Source organism: Xyrauchen texanus, chromosome 29, assembly GCF_025860055.1.
Source record: "Xyrauchen texanus isolate HMW12.3.18 chromosome 29, RBS_HiC_50CHRs, whole genome shotgun sequence".
Lineage (NCBI taxonomy): Eukaryota > Metazoa > Chordata > Actinopteri > Cypriniformes > Catostomidae > Xyrauchen > Xyrauchen texanus.
Genome location: NC_068304.1, coordinates 37,999,515 through 38,023,518, shown reverse-complemented (window position 1 = coordinate 38,023,518; position 24,004 = coordinate 37,999,515). Strand labels below are relative to the sequence as shown.

General features: G+C 40.0%; 1 pseudogene; it reads right to left on the bottom strand.

Moving 5' to 3' along the window:
- LOC127623329 (Golgi apparatus protein 1-like) overlaps nucleotides 1-24,004 on the bottom strand; it is a 53,894-nt pseudogene that overhangs the window by 5,118 nt on the left and 24,772 nt on the right.

Genomic DNA, 24,004 nt, shown 5'->3' with positions numbered 1-24,004 from the left:
GTCTTCTTGCAGTTGAAGACGGAGCAACTTTCTGCTCTTAAGTTTATTCCGTGCACTGTCAAGTGCTTTATCATATTTGTCATGTTGCCGGTCTTGGCACCAATTATCTTGTCGCAAATATTGCAACGCGCGCTGTTGGTATCGAGCCTGGTGAAATGCCACACTTTTGATCTTTTCCACATCTTTCACATCTATGGGGGTTGAGACACATACACACTACAGCCTCACGTGTGAGCCGCGTCTCTGGGCATAAACGGCGTAAACTAGTGTTTTTCATTGATGCCTACACACAACAAATCACCGGCACTTTTAGATTTGGGCACATCTAGCATGCTACATGCTTATCACTGACGTTGACGAGATTAACCTCTTAGGTATCAAAATTTGGTACCGAACGACAAGACATTTTTTGATACTCGATTGTTTAGAGGCAATTTGGTCGGTGCATAAAATGTATTGATCTCGATACCCAGCCCTAGCCATGATATTTTGGGAATATACACAATATAAAGTTTGGGCACACCTTTTGAAAAATCAATTCTTCCACTAGAAGAGATGGCCCTTGACAAGTAAACTTAAGTTGATGATGTCTTTTAGCACAGCATCCAGTACAGTTCAAGTTTTACTTGAAAACACTGTATGATAAGTCCCTATTTACATAGCTAGGTAAACACGCTTTTGTGTGTGTAGTGCATATGTACCAACCTTAGCTGCATAACTCCACATGTCAACACGGTCCTGTAATCTTCTCTTACATTCAGGCTGCAGACGCACCTGCTTGTCCAGTAGAGCTTCCATCAAACATGACATTTCTGGGAAAGACAAAGGATTAATATTCCTGTTTGCTCGCCAACACAAACAATTTTTAAGTGACACAAACGGACCTCAAATGTTTCTCAAATGGACCCGCAATCCTGTTAGCTGTAAGGCACCATGAATTAAAGCAACATAAAACACATGTAACTTTTCTAATTTAGTGCATTTTCGAATGAAACTGAATATTCAGAGGGAATTTACTGGATTGTGAACAGTAGGCAGTGATGTTCAAATAATATATGGGGGATACTGTATTTCCCGCGACCCGACTTCGGATAAGCGGTTGAAGATGGATGGATGGATGGATACTGTATTTTCATCGGCCTTAACATCAGCAGGCCAGTCAAGGTTTTCATACAATACATGCGCTTAAAGCGACATTTCACCCAAATATGAAAAAAGTTGTATAGACAGTTATGTTGTTCCAAACCTATATAACTTGTTAGGCAAAATGTATAACTTTTATTGTATGTAAAAAAAAATATATATATATTTTTCTATAATGAAATGAAAGTGAATGGTACAGCTACCATCCTGACTAATATCTCCTTTAGTTTTCCATGGAAAACTAATACAAGTTTGGAAAAACATAACAGTGAGTAAATGATTACACAATTTGAGGGATGAACTATCCCTTTAAGATCACCATGTAGTTTGTGTAAAATTATATTTAATGTTAACTTTTTGTCTATGATATTTACTAATTCCAATGTTGTGTATTTATTGTTATATGCAGTGGGTATATGTTGTTTATAATGTATACCTTCTAACATTCAGCATTAATCGTAGTAAATGTGGTACTTTCTGCACACTGCACAGCAAGGTCAGAAATTTAGGGGGTCTTGGGAAAAACATTGCCACTAAAAATGACAAAAATGCCCCCGAAATTCTAAATGTGGGGGCAAAATATACCACTGTAATGATTGACTTTTTATTTGTACCATCTGAAATAGTTCTTAATATTCTAATGACTCTGTTCAGGCATGCAACTTTGAATGGTGCAAGTTTGAACTTATTGTCCGCTCACATGGTGTATGCTGACAAGTCCTTTGATGTGTAATCGGACAGCCAATGAACTGGCATACTTTTTCTTGGCCAAACATTTACATTTTCTTGGCTGTATGTAAGCCGGTTTCACTGCTGCATGCTTTAAGAGTTATTTCTCTGAAAATGCTATTTGTTCAGGTGGTAGCTTTGGCTTTTTCTTCTATCAACTTGCACGGTAAGGTCTGCTTTTGGTCATGACACATAGAAGCGTGTCTTTATCGAAGTAAGCAGTAGCCAGATCACGCACTGGCCACATCTCTATTGTAGGACAATAGATAAAATAAATCCACACATGGCTAGACTAAGTCACTAGTTAAATAAGCTCTAAGCTTTCCGATCCAGGTACATATTATGAGTCTGGTCACTAGCCATTTAAGCAATTCGACCAAGCAGGCCTAGGCACACAAAAATAATTAGTTATTAGTGTTTTGCCAATTGGCCCAGCAGGTCAAGGCACACCAGGCTAGCTTACAGTACACTTGGTGGACATGGCTCTTCAGAGCAGCAGCAGTACACAAGTCTTGGTGGTAGATCTGCTTGTTTGGGGGGTTATATTTTGTGTTATGCATTTGTGCTGCTTCCCTGCTTTGTTGGGGAGTTTATATTTATGTCTAATTGTGCAGCAGCATGTCATACATGCTTGATTCAGCATGCCTTGTTCTTTTCTAATTGTGCAGCATATCCACATGTTTAACTCAGTATTTCTGTGTATTTACTAGCAGTATCAAGTCTCCGCAAGTCTGCAGCAGCAGTCTAGCAGATCTAGTTCACAAAGACTAATATCAGATTAAAATGTCATACCCAAAACACATGCTAAATATTTCAGACAGTTGTCATGACTGAACTATAGTTATGCATATTATGGCATAAATTATGAATGGATGTTAATTGAATTCTTAGGGTAAGAGGTAATAAATAAATAATAAAAAAAAAGTATTTGACAAACTGATTTGAGACACAGTTTATGTTTCAAATGGTTCGAAAAATTAATCAAATATAAAAAGGTAAAAAAATAAAAAAATAAATACCCTTAAAATCAAATCCATGGGGCAAATATTGCCTCATGATGTAACAGTTGATTTCTGACTTTACGGCTGCTAATGCACCCTAATAACCCACAATGGATTAATAAAGTACCACCCCACCTACAAACATGATTTACTTTGTCTTATGACTATAACGTTCAAATGCATAAAATAATCCTGAAAAAAAACACAACAACAACACTTACGTCTGCCTCTGCCAGGGGTAATGGCAGCACAGTGATGTTTCAAATCCAGCGCACATGCCGTGTGTAGGACAGGATCCACAAAAATGTCTGCTTTGCTTTCTTTAAGCATGTTCAACACCTCCTACACATGTAGAGGAGGATCAAAATTACAGTTTGTTTTCCGCTGTTGTTAGTGTTCTACACCAAAACTTTCCCAAACAGTGGGAATCTCGTTTTCAAAGCAACGGATGCAAGGAAACCCATAGCACAAGCAGAATGTACAGATGAAGTGTGTACCGTCTTGCACTCCTCCTGCTTAATCTTCAGCAGGTTGTTTTTCAAACACTCCTCCACTTGACCCGTCTGCTCCTGTGCCACCGCTTCCTCTGCACACAGACGTGGGATCTACCGCACAAACACACACGTTTACATGGCATATCTAAATGGGCACATATCATCGCCCTCTTTTATGTTAATATAAAAGTAGCTAGAATTACTTACACTAACCCACACACCTAAAATAAATATTTTTGCATATATATACACAGTGCATTCAGAAAGTATTCAGACCCCTTAATTTATTTCACATTTTGTTATGTTGCAGCCTTATGCCAAAATGTTTTAAATTGTAAAAAAACAAAATGTCCCAACATCAATCTGCACTACATACCCCATAATGACAAAGCAAAAAAACATTAAAACATATTTGAAAACTTGTGCAAATGTATTAAAAAGAAAAAACTAAAATATCCCATTGACATAAGTATTTAGACCACTTGCTATGAGAACTGAAATTGAGCTCAGGTGCATCCCATTTCTCTGGATCATCTAAGAGATGTCCACCGGTGGCAAATTCAATTGATTGGACATGATTTGGAAAGGCACACACCTGTCTATATAATGTCCCACAGCTGAAAATGCATATCAGAGCAAAAACCACGCCATGAGATCAAAGGAACTGCCTGCAGAGCTCAGAGACAAGATTGTGTCAAGGCACAGATCTGGGGAAGGCCTCACAAATATTTCAGTTGCATTGAAGGTTCCCAAGAGCACAGTGGCCTCCATAATTCTTAAATGGAAGTTTGGAACAATCAGGACTCTTCCTAGAGCTGGCCAAACTGAGCAATTGGGGGAGAAGGGGCTTGGTAAGAGAGGTGACCAAGAAACCGACGATCACTCTGGTTGAGCTCCAGAGATCATGTAAGGAGATGGGAGAAACTTCCAGAAGGACAACCATCACTGCAACACTTCACTGATCTGGGCTTTATGGTAGAGTGGCAAGATGGAAGCCTCTCCTCAGTGCAAGATACGTAAAAAAGCACCTAAAGGACTCTCAGACTGTGAGAAACAAGATTCTCTGGTCTGATGAACCTGTTTGGCCTCAATTCCAAGCGTCATGTCTGGAGGAAACCAGGCACCATTCCTCACCGGCACAATACCTTCCCAATGGTGAAGCATTGTGCTGTGAGGATGTTTATCAGCGGGAGGGACTGGGGGAATGGTCAGGTTTGAATTAAAGCTGAATACAGCTTTACAATACAGAGATTCCTTAATAAAAACCTGGTCCAGAGCATTTAGGACCTCAGACTGGGGTGAAGGTTTACCTTCCAACAGGACAATGACCCTAAGCACACAGCAAAGACAACGCAAGAGTGGCTACGGGACAACTCTGTGAATGTCCTTGAGTGGCCCAGCCAGAGCCTGGACTTGAACCCAATCGAACATCTCTGGAGAGATCTGTAAAATGGCTGTGCACTGCGGTCGCAATCCAACCTGAGAGTTTGAGAGGATCTACAGAGTGACAGAAAATCCCAAAATCCAGGTTTACGAAGCTTGTCGCATCATACTCAAAAAGATTGAGGCTGTAATCGCTGCCAGAGGTGCTTCAACCAAGTACTGAGTTAAGGGTCTGAATACTTATGTCAATGTGATATTTCAGTTTATTCTTTCTAATAAATTTGCAAAGTTATCAAAAATCTGGTTTTTGCTCTGTCATTATGGGGTATGGAGAGTAGATTGATGTGAAAATAAAAATAATTTAAAGCATTTTAGCATAATGCTGCAGCATAACAAAATGTGAAAAAAGGGGTCTGAATACTTTCTGAATGCACTGCATGTGTGTGCGCACGCATGCACTTTGTGTACACCCGGGGGTACGCGCACCCCAGGTTGGGAATCACTTATGAGGTTCCTTCTTATTTAGGATGCTGCCTTTGTAGACAGTAGACAGCAAGGTTTGGAACAGAGCCCATGTTTCCACTCACCTCATTACTGCAGTGAGCTTGAAGCTGTGGATCCAGCCGGTAGTCCAGTGCAGACTCCTGAAGAATCACTCTAATCTGATCCTCACAGTCTGAAGACAGACGCTGGAAGTAATTACAGTCGTCATCAGTTTTAAACCGGTTTCGTGGTCACACTAATAATTCACTGGACTTTCTGTAAGCCATTCCACATCACAACACTACCACTCACATGCTAATAAAAGTCAATCTTTTATGTCCTATTTGTGTAGGACATATGTATACATTTGTTTATATAGATGTAATGACTGTAATTATCGCTGTAATTAAGGTGACCTTGACACAAACCAGAGGGGGTTATCTAACTGTACATTATTCCACTTATTACATGGCTATTTATCAAATGAATAATACATTGACATATAGATTTAAATTAGCACAGCTATGAATGAAATCATTTGCAAGATACATTGTTCAATTATATAAAATATTTGACTGCAGAATGCAGTGATTGACCAATCAGAATCAAGAATTTCAGAGAGCTGTAGGTAGTAATAGGTCTATGTTGGTAATTTTAACATACCTGGTCTGCATACTTGAGTTTAAGGCAGGATATGACTTGACCCTCCAGTTCACTGGCGTCACTGGCTTTGTTGAGTATATTCTGACAGAACTTGGGTATGTCAGCTTTACAAGCCTTCCTCAACACTGGGTTTAGTCTGTAGTCTAAATACAAGACGACAAAACAAGCATTACAGAAATAACAATTCAAAGGACAGAATGTCTAATAGAATAACTACAAAATTTAACACAACAAAACTATAAGCTAAATTGTTATGTGGACAGGAAGTTGTACTAAAGGAGCGAGACAAAGGAGGAAGTGTGTTCGGCCTGTACCTGTGTTCTGAGTGATCTGTCTCTTGGTGATCATCTGCTTACACTTGGGATCCATCAGCTCACTGTTCTTATTCTGCTTCAGACACTGTAGCATGTTCTTAGCATCCGACTCTGTGCAAAAACGCTAACACAAGAACGAGAAAAAGAATAAAGGAAGAAGGATGCAAGGAAGGTAGCAATCAAGGATGAAAACAATGAAGGAAGGTAGCAAGGAGGGAAGGAAGAAAGCAATGAAAAAGGGGAAAGGAAGAAAGAAAAGGAAGCAAGACGGGAAGCAATCAAGGAAAAAGGATGAAAGACAGGAAGAAAGGAAACAATGAAGGAAGAAGAAAAGTAATTCAGGAGGCAAGAAAGCAAGGATGAAGAAGGAAGAAAGGAAACAGGAGAGAAGGAAGCAAGAAAGGAAAGAAGGAAGGAAGGAGCAAGGAAGGTAGAAGGAAAAAAAGCAAGGAAGGATGCAAGGAAGCAAAGAAGGAAGAAAGGAGGCAAGGATGGGAGTAAAGAAGGAAGGTAGCAAGGAGGGAAGGAATGAAGTAAGAAAGCAAGAAAGGAAACAATCAAGGAAACAAGGAAGAAAAAAGGAAGCAAGAAAGAATGGAAGTAGGGAAATAAGGAAGCAAAGAAGAAACAAAAGAAATAATGAATAATGAAGGAAGTAAGGAATCAAGGAAGGAAGAAAGGAGACAAGAAAGGAAGCAATCAAGAATGGGAGCAAAGAAGGAATGAACCAAGGACGTAAGGAAGAAAGAAAGAAAGAATGCAAGGGAAAAGTAGGGAAGGAAGAAAGACAAGGAAGCAATCAAGGAAAAAAAGGAACGATAAAAAACAAAGAAACACAACAATGAATGAAGAATAAAAGCAAGGAAGTAATTTAGGAAACAAGGATGAAAATAAGGAAAGCAGCAAGAAATCAAGGAACAAGGGAACGATGAAAAAAGCAAGGGAAGTAGTAAGGAAGCAAGGAAGGAAGGAAGCAATCAAGAATGGGAGCAAAGAAGGTATGTACCATGGAGGAATGGAAGAAAGAAAAGGAAGCAAACAAGGAAGCAAGAAAGAAAGACAGAAAGAAAATAATGAAGGAAGAATAAAAGCAAGGAAGTAATTTAGGAAGCAAGAAAGCAAGGATGAATATAAGGAAGGAAAGAAATCAGCAAGAAAGCATGGAAGCAAGGGAAGAAGAAGGAAAGTAGTAAGGAAGAAAGGAGGCAAGGGAAAAGGAGGGAAGGAAGAAAGAAAAGGAAGCAATCAAGGAAACAAGGAAGCAAGCAAGAAAGAAAGAAAACAATGAAGGAAGAATAAAAGCAAGTAATTTAGAAAGCAAGGATGACAATAAGGAAGGAAGGAAAGTAGCAAGAAATCAAGGAAGCAAGGGAACAATGAAAAAAGCAAGGGAAGTAGCAAGGAAGGAAGGAAGGAAAAAAGGAGGCAAGGATACAAGGAAGGAAGGAAGGAAGGAAGCAAGCAATCAAGAATGGGAGCAAAGAAGTAATGTACCATGGAGGAAAGGAAGGAAACAATGCAGGAAGAATAAAAGCAAGGAAGTAGTTGAGGAAGCAATAAAGCAAGGATAAAAATAAGGAAGGAAACAGGAAAGCAAGACAGCATGGAAAAAAGGAAAATATCAAGGAAGAAAGACAGGAGATAAGCAAGAAAGGAAGCAAGGGTGAGATGAAGAAAGGAAGCAAGAAATGAAAGGAGGAATGAAGCGAGAAAGAATGCATGGAAGGAAAACAGGAAGAAATCAATGAAGCAAGCGAGGCACAGATGGAATGAAGCAAGTAAAAAGGAAGCAAGAAAGCAAAGGAAAAAGATGGAAAGAAAGCAAGCAAAAACAAATCACGGAAGCAAGGGAAGAAATAAAAAAGCAAGGAAGCAATGAAGGAAGAAAGGATGCAAGGAAGGAAGCAGAAGGAAAAAAAATGATCATCATTCATTTTTATTAAAACTAGGCTGGCTTTATGAAATGGGAAATAAAATAAAAGAATATTATCTCTTGTGTGGTGTCATGCAGAATTAGGGCTAATACTTTATAATAATTTAAAAGTGAGGAATCCTTTGTTAAGCACCAAGTTCACACTATTTCTTCACTCATAAAATACAAGGTGATGGATGACTTTGGTGTTTAACACTTTTTCCCAATACAGGACCAATCCATCAACCTCTTCTGTTCCCACCCCTGTTGAACTTATTGAGCTTAAGTAATTAAAATGGGGCGATAAAACTATCGCTATTGATCTGATGGAGTAAATTCATCCGATTGTGCTGTCAGACAAAGGAGCTTTAGGTAACGAGACAAACGTCAGTATGCATCTGAAGGGATATCCAGATGAGGAACCCAAGTGACCTGCCCAAACATCTCACCTTGATCATCTGCTTACACACTCTAATGAGCTGGTAGTCCAGTTCAGGGTCTATCATTTCTGTTTCCTGCAGCTTAAAGATCTTCTGGTGACACACCTGAGACAGCTGCTTCTTGTTCTCCTTCAGACACTCAATGATCTGAGAAGAGATGCAGAATGAGAGAAACAAATAACAATGATCATCAGATACTGCAAACCTAAAAACCTTCTTGAATTAGAGTCAGAGGGGTCATATTCTTCGCCAGGTGTTGGTCATTTTGAATTTTCTTCTTCAAACGAAGACTTAATAATGTAAAGATACTTCCATAAAGCCTTTACCTGAGCATTTCCAAAGGCAACAGAGGAACAAAGCTTGTTGATATCCTTTTTGCATGCATCATGCATCTCAGGTTCCAATCGAATGTCTTCCGACTGTATTAAAAGAGAAAAGCAGAGTCTGTGACAAAGCAATAGATCTGTTTGTATTAAAGACATCTGGATGAGCGACAACACACAACTGACTCAAGTTGCTTCAAACATCCCTCATCCAATCTGTCACACTGAAGCCAAGTTAAAGAAATAAATTCTCAACTTAATGTCTATGGAGAGCATCTGTGGCATGCTGATAAATACTGCTGACAAAGATTTCAACTTGTTCCTCAGTTTGATAAAGGTTACATGAAAGCCTAGCAGAAATGTTAAGTTCAAATCTTTGTTCTTGCATTCATTTTTTTGTTATTTGAGCTGCAAAGTTCCCAAACAATTTTTTGATGTGGGACTACTTATTTAGGTCATGCCACAAAAGCGGTACAGACTTAAAGTTGAAAATAACACACAATAATCTTTTGAGCTCTGGTTTAACTAGAGTAAAGGGAAGTCACCATCTCCAGCTCTTCTACTCTCAGCTGTTTCCGGCATTTTAGAGACACTCGCTGATCTTTCACGTCCTGTAGTGTGTCGTTTCTCACCGTGGTGCTCAAACAGATGACCACATCTGCCCTAAGACAAAATGAGTCACAGCATGAAACATGATGAGGGCAAGAAAGACACCAACGGCAGAGGGCAAAGAAAGACGCCACAGCATTTGAAAACGTACTTTTTCTTAATGTTGGGGCAGAGTTTGAGTACGTCCTCCTTACAGGCTATTTTGAACTTGTAGGAGAAGCGGAAGTCTTTCATCTGAATCTGTAGGAGGACAAAAATGCTTGGCATAAAAATAAACTCTACTTCTGAAAGTTTCTTCATAAGGGAATGCTCATATATATATATACACAGTGCATCCAGAAAGTATTCACAGCACTTCACTTTTTCAACATTTTGTTATGTTACAGCCTTATTCCAAAATTGATTAAATTCATTATTTTCCTCAAACTTCTACAAACAATACCCCATATTCACAACATGAAAGAAGTTTATTTGAAATCTTTGCCAATTTATTAAAAATAAAAAAGGGAAAGGGTCTTTGCAGGACCTCTCAAGCTCTATCAGGATGGATGGGGAGCGTTGGTGCATAGCCATTTTCAGATCTCTCCAGAGATGTTCAATCGGGTTCAAGTCTGGGCTCTGGCTGGGCCACTCAAGGACATTCACAGATTTGTCCCATAGCCACTCCTTTGTTATCTTGGCTGTGTGCTTAGGGTCGTTGTCCTGTTGGAAGATTAACCTTCACCCCAGTCTGAGGTCCAGAGCGCTCTGGTTTTCATCAAGGATGTCTCTGTACATTGCTGCATTCATCTTTCCCTTGATCCTGACTAGTTTCCCAATTCCTGCCGCTGAAAAATCCCCACAGCATGATGCTGCCACCACCATGCTTCAATGTAGGGATGTATTGTCAGGTGATGAGCGGCGCCTGGTTTCCTCCAGACATGATGCTTGCCGTTCAGGCCAAAGAGTTCAATATTTGTTTCATCAGACCAGAGAATTTTGTTTCTCATGGTCTGAGAGTTCTTCAGGTGCCTTTTGGCAAACTCCAGGTGGGCTGTCATGAGACTCTTACTGAGGAGTGGCCTCCGTCTGGCCACTCTACCATACATGCTTGATTGGTGGAGTGCTGCAGAGATGGTTGTTCTTCTGGAAGGTTCTCCTCTCTCCACAGAGAAACGCTGGAGCTCTGTCAGAGTGACCATCGGGTTCTTGGTCACCTCCCTGACTAAGGCCCTTCTCCCCAATCACTCAGTTTGTCCGGGCGGCCAGCCCTAGGAAGAGTCCTGGTGGTTCCAAACTTCTACCATTTATGGATGATGGAGGCCACTGTGCTCATTGGGACCTTCAATGCTGCAGACAGTTTTCTGTACCCTTCCCCAGATCTGTGCATCGATGTAATCCTGTCTCGGTGGTCTTCAGATAATACCTTGGACTTCATGACTTGGTTTGTGCTCTGACATGCACTGTTAACTGTGGGACCTTATATAGACAGGTGTGTGACTTTCCAAATCATGTCCAATCAACTGAATTTACCACAGGTGGACTCCAATCAAGTTGTAGAAACATCTCAAGGATGATCAGTGGAAACAGGAAGCACCTGAGCTCAGTTTTGAGTGTCATGGCAAAGGCTGTGAATACTTATGTACATGTGATATTTGTGTGAAGAATCTTTCACGTTGTCATTATGGGGTATTGTTTGTAGAATTTTGAGGAAAATAATGAATATAATCCATTTTGGAATAAGGCTGTAACATGGCATAATGTGGAAAAGTGAAGCGCTGTGAATACTTTCCGGATGCACGTATATATATATATATACACACTGATCAGCCACAACATTAAAACCATTGACAGATGAAGTGAATAGCATTTGTTATATCATTACAATGGTACCTGTCAAGAGGTGGTATATATTAGGCATCGAGAGAACAGTCAGTTCTTGAATGTCATGTGTTGGAAGCAGGAAAAAAGGGGAGGCGCAAGGATCTGAGAGACTTCAACAAGGGCCAAATTGTGATGGCTAGACGACTGGATCAGAGCATCTCCAAAACGGCAGGTCTTGTGGGGTGTTCCCGGTATGCAGTGGTTAGTACCTACCAAAAGTGGGCCAAGGACGGACAACCGATGAACCGGCGACAGGGTCATGGGCGCCCAAAACTCACTGATACGTGTGGGGAGCGAAGGCTAGCCCATCTGGTCTGATCCCAGAAGAGCTACTGTAGCACAAATTGCTAAAAAACATAATGCTGACCATGATAGAAAGGTGTCAGAACACGCAGTGCATTGCAGCTTGCTGTGTATGGGGCTGCATAGCTGCAAACAGGTCAGAGTGCCCATGCTGACACTTGTCCACTGCTGAAAGCACATTCAATGGGCATGTGAGCATCAGAACTGGACCATGGAGCAATGGAAGAAGGTGGCCTGGTCTGATGAATCACGTTTTCTTTTAAATCATGTGGACGGCCTGGTGCAAGAGATGAAAGCAGGATGCACTATGGGAAGAATGCAGACCGCCGGAGGCAGGTTGATGCTCTGGGCAATGTTCTGCTGGGAAACCTTAGGTCCTGGCATTCATGTGGATGTTACTTTGACACGTACCACCTACCTAAATATTGTTGCAGACCACGTATACCCCTTCATGACAATGGTATTTGTCTCTTTCAGTGGGATAATGCGCTCTGCCACACAATGATAAAGAGTTCAAGGTGTCGACTTGGCCTCCAAATTCCCCAGATCTCAATCTGATTGAGCATCTATGGGATGTGCTGGACCAACAAGTCTGATCTATGGAGGCCCCACCTCGCAACTTGCAGGACTTAAAGGATCTGCTGCTAATGTCTTGGTGCCAGATACCGCAGGACCCCTTCAGAAGTCTTGTGGAGTACATGCCTAGATGGGTCAGAGCTGTTTTGGAAGCATGAGGGGGATTCTACATGATATTTGGCAGGTGGTTTTAATGTTGTGGCTGATCACTATATATATATATATATATATATATATATATATATATATATATATATATATATATATATATTATTTATTTACAGTATTTATACAAAGTTTACTGACAATTTTTAATCTCTACCTGGACCACAAAGCATCCAGGAATACCATTTAAACAAGGTTTAAATCCACTTCCTTGAACACAGGACGTGATTAATGGCTTACCAGCTGAAAATGAGTGACGCCCACAGCACATTTATCATTCATTTCTCGTTGATGTTTGTTCTGTATGAGACATTCCAGAAGATTCCCTGTGTCTATTTGATTATCAGCTAAATCCTATGAGGACAGATGAGACCAACGTGAGAATAGTTTTTTTTTATAAAAAAAAAAGGGCTTGATCAATGTGAGCCGAGTGTCAGTGGTCAGTACTAACGTGGCAGTGGTTCTGGATGATGGGTTCACAGGCTCGGATAAGAAGGGCTTCAATCTGAATGTCCTGTAAACACAACGGTATGGACAGTTATGTAAGATCATTTGACACACATGCTTCCTGAAATAAGAGTCCCCCAAACATCTATTAAACAATATTCAGTTAGTTAAAGACCAATTGCAGTTATTTTGTTTGTAAATAATTAAGTCACACCTTAGAGGACAGGGTCAGAATAATTTTTTTTTTGGGGGCATTCCCTCACAATACATTTACCATGGATTAACTACAGTAAACATATTTTAAGCATTCATAGTGAACCCATAGTAATAATACAAGAAAATGAGTCACATTGTAGAATGTATTAATAATAGTTTTTGGCACAAATCTTAATTTTACTATAGTACTATTGAAGTAACCATGATTGCAGTAGGCTAACCAAGATTTAACTATGAAAAGTACCCATGGTTTATTGGCGGAAACATGGTTTTAATACAGCATATTGTATCCATTTAGTATCCACAGTTTTACTATAGATTAATGAAGGTTAATCTTGTGGTTACTTTGGTTTAACTACAAATCCCATGGATTAAAGTATGGTTACTGCAGTAAATCCATGGTCAATTTATTGCCAAATCACAAATGAAAACCAAATCACACCCTGTTTTCTAAGGGGCACCGTAAATAATACCGTGAACTCAAAGCTAGCAGTTTCATTTTGAATGTCAAACATTCTGGCAACTTATAAATTCATACATTAAAAACCCAAAATAGAGAGATACCGAAGGCTGAAACAATCTACAAATCAAAGATTGAATGAAGACTTGGTAACTAAATCATCCTGGACTTAGTGACACTTAGTGGTGCAGCACGATTTCAAATCAATAGTTTTCAGTTTCAGACGCCATTGTAGAAATGTAGTATTCACAGTCAGCCATGATAACTTTAATTCATAATTTATGAAATCTAGATACTCAAACCAGCCCATCTGGCACCAACAATCATCCCAATTTTTCCCCATTCTGATGGTTGATGTCAACTTTAACTGAAGCTCCTGACCCGTATCTGCGTGATTTTATGCACTGCTGCCACACGATTGGCTGATTAGATAATGGCATGGATGATTGTTGGTGCCAGATGGGCTGGTTTGAGTATTTCTGTAACTGCTGATCTTCTGGGATTTTCACACACAACAGTCTCTAGAATTTACTCCGAATGGTGCCAAAAACAAAAAACATCAATTGAGCAGCAGTTCTGTGGATGGAAACGCCTTTTTGAGAGAGAGGTCAACAGAGAATGGTCAGACTGGTTTGAACTGACAAAGTCTACAGTAACTCAGATAACCACTCTGTACAATTGTGGTGAGAAAAATATCATCTGTGAATGCTGTTCTGTGATTCGAGTTGGCACTGTTTTGGCAGCACGAGGGGGACCTACACAATATTAGGCAGCTGGTTTTAATATTGTGGCTTATCTGTGTATATGTGTGTGTGTGTCTGTATATACATAACTATCATTAATTATTTACATTTTTATGGTTAAAATAAAATAAAATAATCTGATATAAAAAAAATTCTCGGGACAGTAACCCGACTTTGAAAATTTTGACTTTCAGCCCCACATTAAAATATCAAAATGACAAATGAAATATTTAGTCATTCAAAACATGTTCATAATAGAAGAGGTCCATTCAAGAAAACGTATTGTATTTCAATAACTTCCGGACAAACAAATGAGCATCACATCACTGACCCATCTAAAAAGTACATGATAATGTGGGCAGTGGTGGCCCAGAAGGTCGGGGGTTCAAGCCCCAGCATCACCAAGATGCCACTGTTGGGCCCTTGAGCAAGGCACTTAACACCAGGTTGCTCTGGGGGGATTGTCCCTGTAATAAGTGCACTGTATGTCGCTTTGGATACAAGCCTCTGCCAAATGCATAAATGTAAATGTAAATGTAACTAATGCTATAATGTGGAATTTGTCATACCTCAGATTCCATTTCAGTCATGTTGCTCACCACATCTCTGCAGTTTGACACCAGATCTTCTAGATGGTCCTGCAAACACTCCAGCTCCTAAACAACAGAGAATTCCAGCAAACACAACAAACTCTTATTATTGTATGGAAAGACACTCTACTTGTACTGCACCAATTTAAAAGACAAAGACCCTGTCCTGCTTTCAAATAAATCGCCATTCATTCCAAAAATAAAAAATGACAAGATCTTTGGTTTTCCTTCCAAAACACATTTCATATATTACCTGTCCGGTGTCAGTCTTCTCACTACACCATTTGCCCAGCTCGGTCATGCAGCGCTTCTGTAGCTCTGGGTCCAGCTTCACATCCAGAGCTCTCTGATGCAGAATTCTCTGGACTTCCACCTTACAGTCTCTGGTGAGCTGCGCAGGCAAGTCAGGGATTTTATCACATCAGTTTTACAAAAGTGTCCGTATATCAGTTACATGAAGTTCATTTTGGAAAGCAAATGCAATTGCTGAAAGATTACGGGGATTAAGGTGCTCCAAATCTAAATAGCATGAATTATTGTGGGGTTTGTGATGATATATTACGTAAACAGAGTTTTATCATAGATAATTGGATCTGAATATGTTTCAAATGGTTTGTTGTGCTCAGAATGATGAGAGAACGTTCATTTCTGGCTGAAATATTCCTTTAAATATGACTGCATCAGACCATCAGTGCATAATGCAGCATCGTTGTGCATCTTTTGTTTAGTGCATGTTTCCTCACCCTTCGGCCTTGCTCCTCTGTCCGGTAGGCATGTCGGTACAGGCAGGAAAACACAGCACCGGAAGGCATCAGCTCACTGCTCTCATTCCAGCCCGGTGTAAAACAGAGTCTGGATGCATCGTTCTGACATTTACGATACAAGACAGGATCAAGTCTAGAGGAAAGAAACACAGACAAACAAAGACAAAATCAGTCACATGCAAAGCCAGATTTGTCTCATCCGTATTCCCTGACCTTTTTTATGTAATTGTACATGTGCATTTTAAATGCAGCAAATAATAGCGTCCCTCCATTTTCATGTTTCAATTATGAAATTCCTGGTTCCCATACTTTTTTGACCAATGAATTTTCATGACTTTTCCATGATCTTTCCATGTGTTTGTGATGACTGGAAACAGATATTTAAAAAACACATTTGATTCAAACAGTTTGCACCACTGATGAAAACATTTTGCCAATGATAACAAATAATGCCGAGTTTACACTACACGATTTTAAGCCCGATTTTCAGTCGCAGACAGTTTTGTACAGTTCGCCAACAAAAGCCTGAAATCGTAGGCAAATCGGAGCTCGCTCCTGTGAGTGACGATTGCAATGTATGAACTATCAAAGACATGATTTGAGAGAAGCGCCAACGCGTCGCAGATGTCGGCGAGATATCTAGTTAAATATCTGGACCCGTCTGCGACTCCAAATCGTGCAATGTGAAATATGTTTTGACTGAATACAACTGCAGCATTGACCTACAGCCAATGAAAGAGCAAGGAAAGTTCTTTTGGTGTGCTTTGTTGGCCACGATTCTCTGATTGGTGGATTTTTCTCTGCAGGATCATGGTTAGTGTAGTTTTTCAGCACAAAATCACTATTATAAAGTGACTTTTTACATTTACATTTAGTCATTTAACAGACACTTTTATCCAAAGTGACTAACAAATGTGACGCATAGCAATCGATTTGTCATATACATTTTAACAACATCTGCAGTACAGGACTGCCAAGTTCTTACAGTGGCTGGAGGAGTAAGATGCTAGCACAGAAGGATTTTTTCTGTACATTAAGTGCAGGTTAAATGCCGTAGTAAGTGCAATTATGGCACTTTTCCACCGCACGTTACGGTTCGACTCGCTTTACTTTTCTGAGCTTGCATTTCCACTGCAGTTTAGTGCCCCTCAACGTGAGTGGGATTATAGGCTGATCGCCATAGTTGCGCCGCCTCTACTGCCGTGACATCATCTTAAACACGACACAAACTGACCAAAACAATAACACGACCGCTAACTGTTAGCTACTAGCTCATTGTGCTGCATAAAGCAGTTGTTGCATGGTGATTTTACACAAGTGTAACAGTTAAATTGGCCTGGTTGTTTTAGAAGCTTCCAGTAGCTGGTCAACTAAATAAAGTGAAGCTTTCAAGCGGAGTATAGAGTTAACGTAACAAAACGTACCATCCTCCATTGCTCGCCGGTTTAGATAGCGTCCATTTCGTTGAACCACTTCCACTTTTCCTTGATGGTTCTGTAGTCACTTAAGTTTTTTTACTTTTCCCTACACTGTTGGTAGGTCCGGTGGTAGCCGTGTGCAGCCAACAGCTGAGACACTTCCAGAAAGACTTTATTGTTTTGCTCATCGCTAACGAGTGGACCGTCTGCACCTCGTTTATTGACCACGACGTGGTTTTGCGCGTAGCCATTTCTTTTTCACAATTCGAAAATCACGCAAACAAATGATACTGTTTTCGCTGTTGCCAACTTTAAAACTAGCAGGTTGATGTCACGTGTCCGAATTCCAGTGACGGTGTTAGTGACGATTCTCCCTGACCAATCAGTGATCTGCAGGGTTTTGATGTCACATTTAGTATCAGCTCGACTCGCTTGGAACCGCGACCGAGGTGGTACAAAAAAGAATCAGGTACCAGGTACTATCCACAGTGGAAAACCCCAAAAAAGCGAGCAGAGTCGAGTTGAGTCTAAAGAAGTCGAGAAGTGGACTATAGCACATAACTGTTAATCAGAAGGTCGCTGGTTCGATCAACCCAGCCACCACCATTGTGTCCTTGAGTAAGGCACTTAACTCCAGGATGCTCCAGGGGGATTGTCCCTGTAATAAGTGCACTGTAAGTCGCTTTGGATAAAAGCGTCTGCCAAATGCATAAATGTAAATGTAAATGTCTGCCAAATGCATAAATGAGTCGAGTTGTACTGTGCAGTGGAAAAGCCCCATTAATGTGGGTTGGTTAAGTGCTCGCAGAACAGATGTGTTTTCAGCTGGTTCTTGAACGTTGAGATGGTAACAGCAGATCATGTGGAGATGGAAGTTCATTCCACCACAGAGGAGCAGAGAAAGTGAACGATCACTTCGAGCCTCTTTGTGAAGGGACCACCAGTTGTCACTCGTCCATAGACCGCAGAGAGCGAGTTGGAGCATAGACCTGAAGAAGTGTTTTGAAGTAAGAGGGTGCGGTTCCATTGGCGCTCCTGAAAGCCAGACTCAAAGCCTTGAATTTGACTGGAGTGAAATCAAGAGTGGGATGACTAGAGGCCTTTTTGGCTGACTGAAGACCAGACACGCTGCTGCATTCTGGACCATCTGCAGTGGCTTAATTGTGTTAGCTGGAAGGCCAGCCAACAGAGCATTGCAGCAGTCCAGTCTTGAAATGACCAGAGCTTGGACCAAACAAAGCTTTCCAAATAACTGTTCGAGAGGCAAGTGAATCACAATGAACCATCAATGCAAACTGCTGCTTTAAACTGCTGTAATTAAAAAGCACTCGACTCTAATGGGCTGTGAATGAAGTTATCACCAGCTAATGGTTTTATTATAATGACAGTGTGTGGGCATCCTTTTTAAAACTGAACACATGAGATAAATACAGATAGTGAAGGTCACATCACAGACCACACAACTCAAACTACAGACAAGTGCTGAGCAATTAAATATGTACAAAATAAGCCTGTTGAGGGACTAAACACATATTCTAGCTTTAAAAGACAAGCTATTACACACACACACACACACACACACACACAAATAAACAAAAAAACTAACTTAAAATCACAAGAAGCCATTTGAGGGGTCTTTTTAAGTATGAATCAGCATGTAAGGTCAGGTGAGGTAAAAGGAGATGGAAAGGTTAGCTTGATTACTTCCAATCTCTTGAGATAAAGTACTGGAGCTCCAACAGTCTATGTTCACAGTCCTGAACCATCTTCTCAGTGTACAGGTGCTCCATTAGACACGAGAGAATCCTACAACACACATACATGTTTTTAACACTTCGTCTTGGAGTATCATGTCGTTCCTATGGTATATTAATCATTCAGTACCATGATATATCAAAGTATCAGGATATTAAGATATGATACTATCATTTTACCATGCATGCTTCTGCAAGATCTACATGACATTAACGTGACTCACATTGGGTCTCCGCTTCGAATGTGTTTGCAGGCTGTCTGTATCACAGACTCACAGGCTTCATTCAAAGCTCGATCAATCCGGTAATCAGCGCCGGGGTCTGCTGATTGGATAAGAGTCTGGAGCTACAGAAGAGACACACAAACACAAACAACAAAAGGTTAAAATCTCAAAACTGCCTCCCAACCAGATCAGTCCAATAAATAAATAAATACAATTATTGCATTAAGCTGCAAAAATGACTCATTCTGAACTTCTGCAATTTTCTGACATTCTGACAGATAACTATATTTACACATTAACAGCGTCAATAACAAAACATTGTTTATTTTGTTTCTGTGAATGCGTCATAATGCAGATTTAGAAAAGAGATCATTTTTAAAATAAGGACCGATGCAAACTATATGACATTGCAGCAAACCTGCAATCCGTGAGTGCCAGTAAGCAGTTTTATTAGTTTTAGATGTGAAGAGGGCATTTCCATGGCAGCCTTAAAGGTACAGTAGCAAAAAAACAGCATGCTTAATTCAAAGCATCAGAGAGGGTTTATGAAAAAACTAACAAGAACAGGCTGTAGAGACACTGGCCTCAGGACCACCAGAGGTGGATCCTTGATATAAGGATAAACGGGCACCAATGGCAGAGACACGAGCATCCATGTTCTGGAAAGGCTCGTCATGGTGCCATGACCATAACAACACTTGATATGCACCATGTGCATTTACAGCTGGGTGTCCGTCTCCCCAGTTCGCTTCTTATCAGAACATTACAGAACGCTTCAACTGGTCTCACTGCAAAAAAGTAATTTTCTTAATAAGTATTTTTGTCTTGTTTTCTAGTTAAAAATATCTAGACATTCTTAAAACAAAATAAATTTACTTGGAACAGCACAATGGCATAAGATATTTTGTCTTGTTTTCAGAGAAATATAACTACATTTAGTGAGGTTAATGCTTCAAACAAGAAGAAAAAAAAATAATATATATATATATATACACACACACACACACACACACACACACACGGTATATATATTTTTTTTATACCAATGGTAAACTTCAAAGTGAAAAAGTTTATTTTTCTTAACGCATTGGCGGATTTCTTTTCTTGTTTTAAGCATAAAGTTTAGAATATTTCAATATTTTTACTGGAACCATCACCCCTGGTGTCACAAGTTTGAATCCAGGGCGTGCTGAGTGACTCCAGCCAGGTCTCCTAAGCAACCAAATTGGCCCGGTTGCTAGGAAGGGTATAGTCACATGGGGTAACCTCCTTGTGGTCGCAATTAGTGGTTCTTGCTCTCAATGGGGCGTGTGGCAAGTTGTGTGTGGATTGTGGAGTGTAACATGAGTCTCCACATGCTGTGAGTCTCTGCGGTGTCATGCACAACGAGTCACGTGATAAGATGCACGGATTGACGGTCTCAGAAGCGGAGGCAACTGAGACTCGTCCTCTGCCACCCGGATTGAGGTAACTGCGCCAACACGAGGACCTAGTAAGCAGTGGGAATTGGGCATTCCAAAATTGGGGAGAAAAGGGGATAAAAATAATAAAATAAATAATAATATAAAAAAATATATATATATATATATATATATATATATATATATATATATATATATATATATATATATATATATATATATATATATATATTTTTTATATATATATATATATATATATATATATTATTATTTTATTTATTTTTTTTAACTGGAAAACTAGACACAAATTCTAATTAAGAAATCAATTTTGTTTGAAGTGCTCCTCTCTCTCTCTCTCTCTCTCTCTCTCTCCTCCTCCCTATTTCCTGTCCTTAAGCTTCTGTTTTATTCTTTTTTTTGTTTACTTAAATAATATTTGTCATTATTATTAATATCTTAAATGTTATTTAATTACTTTTTTCTTTTGTAATGTAAATCAACAAACAATGTTTGTAATCACTTTTACACGTTGCAATAAAATATATTAATTCATTAATTAATTAACATGTTAAAAAAGGGTCAGAGAATGTGGAAAATTGTCATAAACAACGACTATTTTGGTGCAAAAACCCTTAATTAACACTGATTGAACAATGATAAAATATTAATGAAAAAATTATAATTTAATTAAGTGACAAAATCCCTATCACATCTAAGATGTTAAGAGAAGTGCATTTGATTTTTTTTAAGTGGTGAAAATGAGCATAATTGTGCAAAAAATGTGCATAATTTATGCATTTAGAAAGAAGTTCCACAAGAAAACAAAAAGTTTCCTACTTGGTTATTTAGCACAGTAGTTTAAGTGGGTCACAACATGACAAGTAGATGCACACATTTTACTTGTAGATGTACAAGTAAACTGACATATTTCTTATTTCAATTCAACAATTCACGTCAACAACTGTGTTTATTTTAAGAACAAACAGTTATAAAGTTCTGGAATAACAATTCATTATTTTATCATCTTTTGACACTCTTAGTTCCCGTTAGTAAAGTTTTGAAAACAAGCTGCGTTCTCATCATTACAGCTTAAGTACCAGAGGACATATCAAATATGGTCTTGGACAATGTGGAGCCTGAAGTCAAAAAGGTTGAAAGCCACTGATTTAGGAGAGAAAGCCATTCTTACGGCTGTCTGGCAGAGGTTGTCCACCATGCTCTTGTCTCCGCGGGCCACCCTCATGAGACAGTGGAGCGTTCGGCCCTTGCGGTGCAGTCCGGAGCAGTGCGCCTCGATCTCTCCTCGACAGTGCAACACAATCTCTGGGCTCAGAGAGAAATCCTCCATCAGCATCCGTCTGTAGTCCAGCATCTCACCCTGACAGTCTCCGTTCACTGTACGGCCTGCAAAAAAAGCAGCAGCTCATGCTAACCTGTTTCACTTTGTGCTAATATACAAAAACACAATGTTCAGTCTTTGAAGTGTGGTCCTCTTAAATGCATTTAAGAACTTTAAATTGACATCTGCACTGCTGAACACAAGTATTGTTCCGGTCACATTGTACAACAATAAGATGTTGCGTATTTCAGTTGACCAGGCTTCGTAAACTTTAACGTAAAATTTGATGCTTTTCATTTTGTTCAAGCTGACCAAAACATCTCGCACCACTTTTCACACTTGCTCGGTTGACTGCTGGAAAGCAGCCAATCGCAGTGCGAAACATAACTACTGCGCAGTGTAGATGCATTTGGGAGTCACTGGATTTGCGACACAGGACATCAACCTGCTAGTTAAAGTTAGCAACAGTGATAGCGGTATAATTTGTTCATACATCTTTCTAATTGTAAAAAGAAATGGCTGCGCAAAACCATGCCGTGGTCAATAAACGAGGTGCAGATTTTCCCATCGTTAGCGACGAATGAAACGACGCAAAGCAAAAAAGTCTTTCAGGAAGTGTCTCAGCTGTTGGCCGCACACGGCTACCAACGGACCTACCAATAGTGTAGGGAAAAGTAAAAAAATTAAGTGACTACAGAACCATCAAGGAAAAGTGGAAGTGGTTCGACCAAATGGACGCTATCTAGACCGGCGAGCAATGGGAGGGAGAGTTCCCTGGACTCAGCCACGGCTGGAATCCATGATGGAGGATGGTACGTTTTGTTACGTTAACTCTATACTCTGCTTGAAAGCTTCACTTTATTTACTTGACCAGCTACTGGAAGCTTCTAAAACAACCAGGCCAATTTAACGGTTACACTTGTGTAAAATCACCATGTAACAACTTTACTCTGCATCTCAGTCACACATTCACACTCATTCACACACCGATGACGGCAGAGCTGACCTGCAAGGCGCTAGCCTGCCATTGGGAGCAACTTGGGGTTCAGTGTCTTGCCCAAGGACACTTCAGCATGTGGAGTCATGTGGGCCGGGAATTGAACCACCAACCCTGCGATTAGTGGCCGACCCGCTCTACCAACTGAGCCACCACCGCCCCTTTATGCCTTTATGCAGCACAATGAGCTAGTAGCAACAGCTAGCGGTTGTGTTATTGTTTAGAGTCGCGTTAAAATGATGTCACAGCAGTAGAGGCGGCGCAACTATGATGATCAGCCAATAATTCCACCCATGTTAATGCGGCACTAAACAGCAGTGGAAAAGCAAGCTCAGAAAAGTAAAGTGAGTAGAGTCGAAACGCGCAGTGGAAATGTGCCAAAAGACACCTAATACACATTGAGTCTCCATGTAGATTCTCAGTTAATATGAGGTCATCACTGGTGACAGTCTGCAAAGGTAAAAGGAGCATTGCAGTTTTGTTTCCTTACATGTCATATTCCGAGCACATGGCAATGGAATGTCTTTATGGTCGGAGACTGGAGTTGTCAAGTAGGAATATCCCACATCCGACTTGAACGGAACACAGCATTATTATAGTATTATATCATAAGGAGCATTATGGTAGTATGTCATTCAGAGTCAGTCCAATAACAAACCTCTGTGAACTGCAGACTCCAGACAGAGCAGGAGGTAGGACAGTCTTGCCTCTCTGGCCCGGGGCATGCTGGTGTCCGGGTTACAGTGGTATTTGCGTAGATCAGCCTTACAGGCCTTTGCGAGGGAGTAACTGACCTTATAATCCTGAGCAATGAGTTTCTGCCGAGTGGTCAGGGCGTTTCTGCACTGTGGACAGAGATGCTTATTAAAGGCCATAGACAATCAGACACACACATACAGAACTGACCACAACATTCCTGTGGATTCTTCTAGATTATGGCTTTGGTTCACTCAAGCATTTCCATGCACACTGACATTTTTTGTACATTCTGTTGATTGAAAACCATTCTACATTACACTGAGTATGTGGAGAAATAAATCTACAAATTTAAGTTACAACATTTGTTTAACCTGTTAAAGGAATGTTCCAAGTTCAATTCAAGTTAAAGTCAATAAACAGCATTTTTGGGATAATGTTGATTTCCTTCATGTTCCATCATAAAAGCATGTCAGCATGTATAATGCTTACATCTTGTAGATATACTTTTAAAACAGTGAGTATTATAAAGGG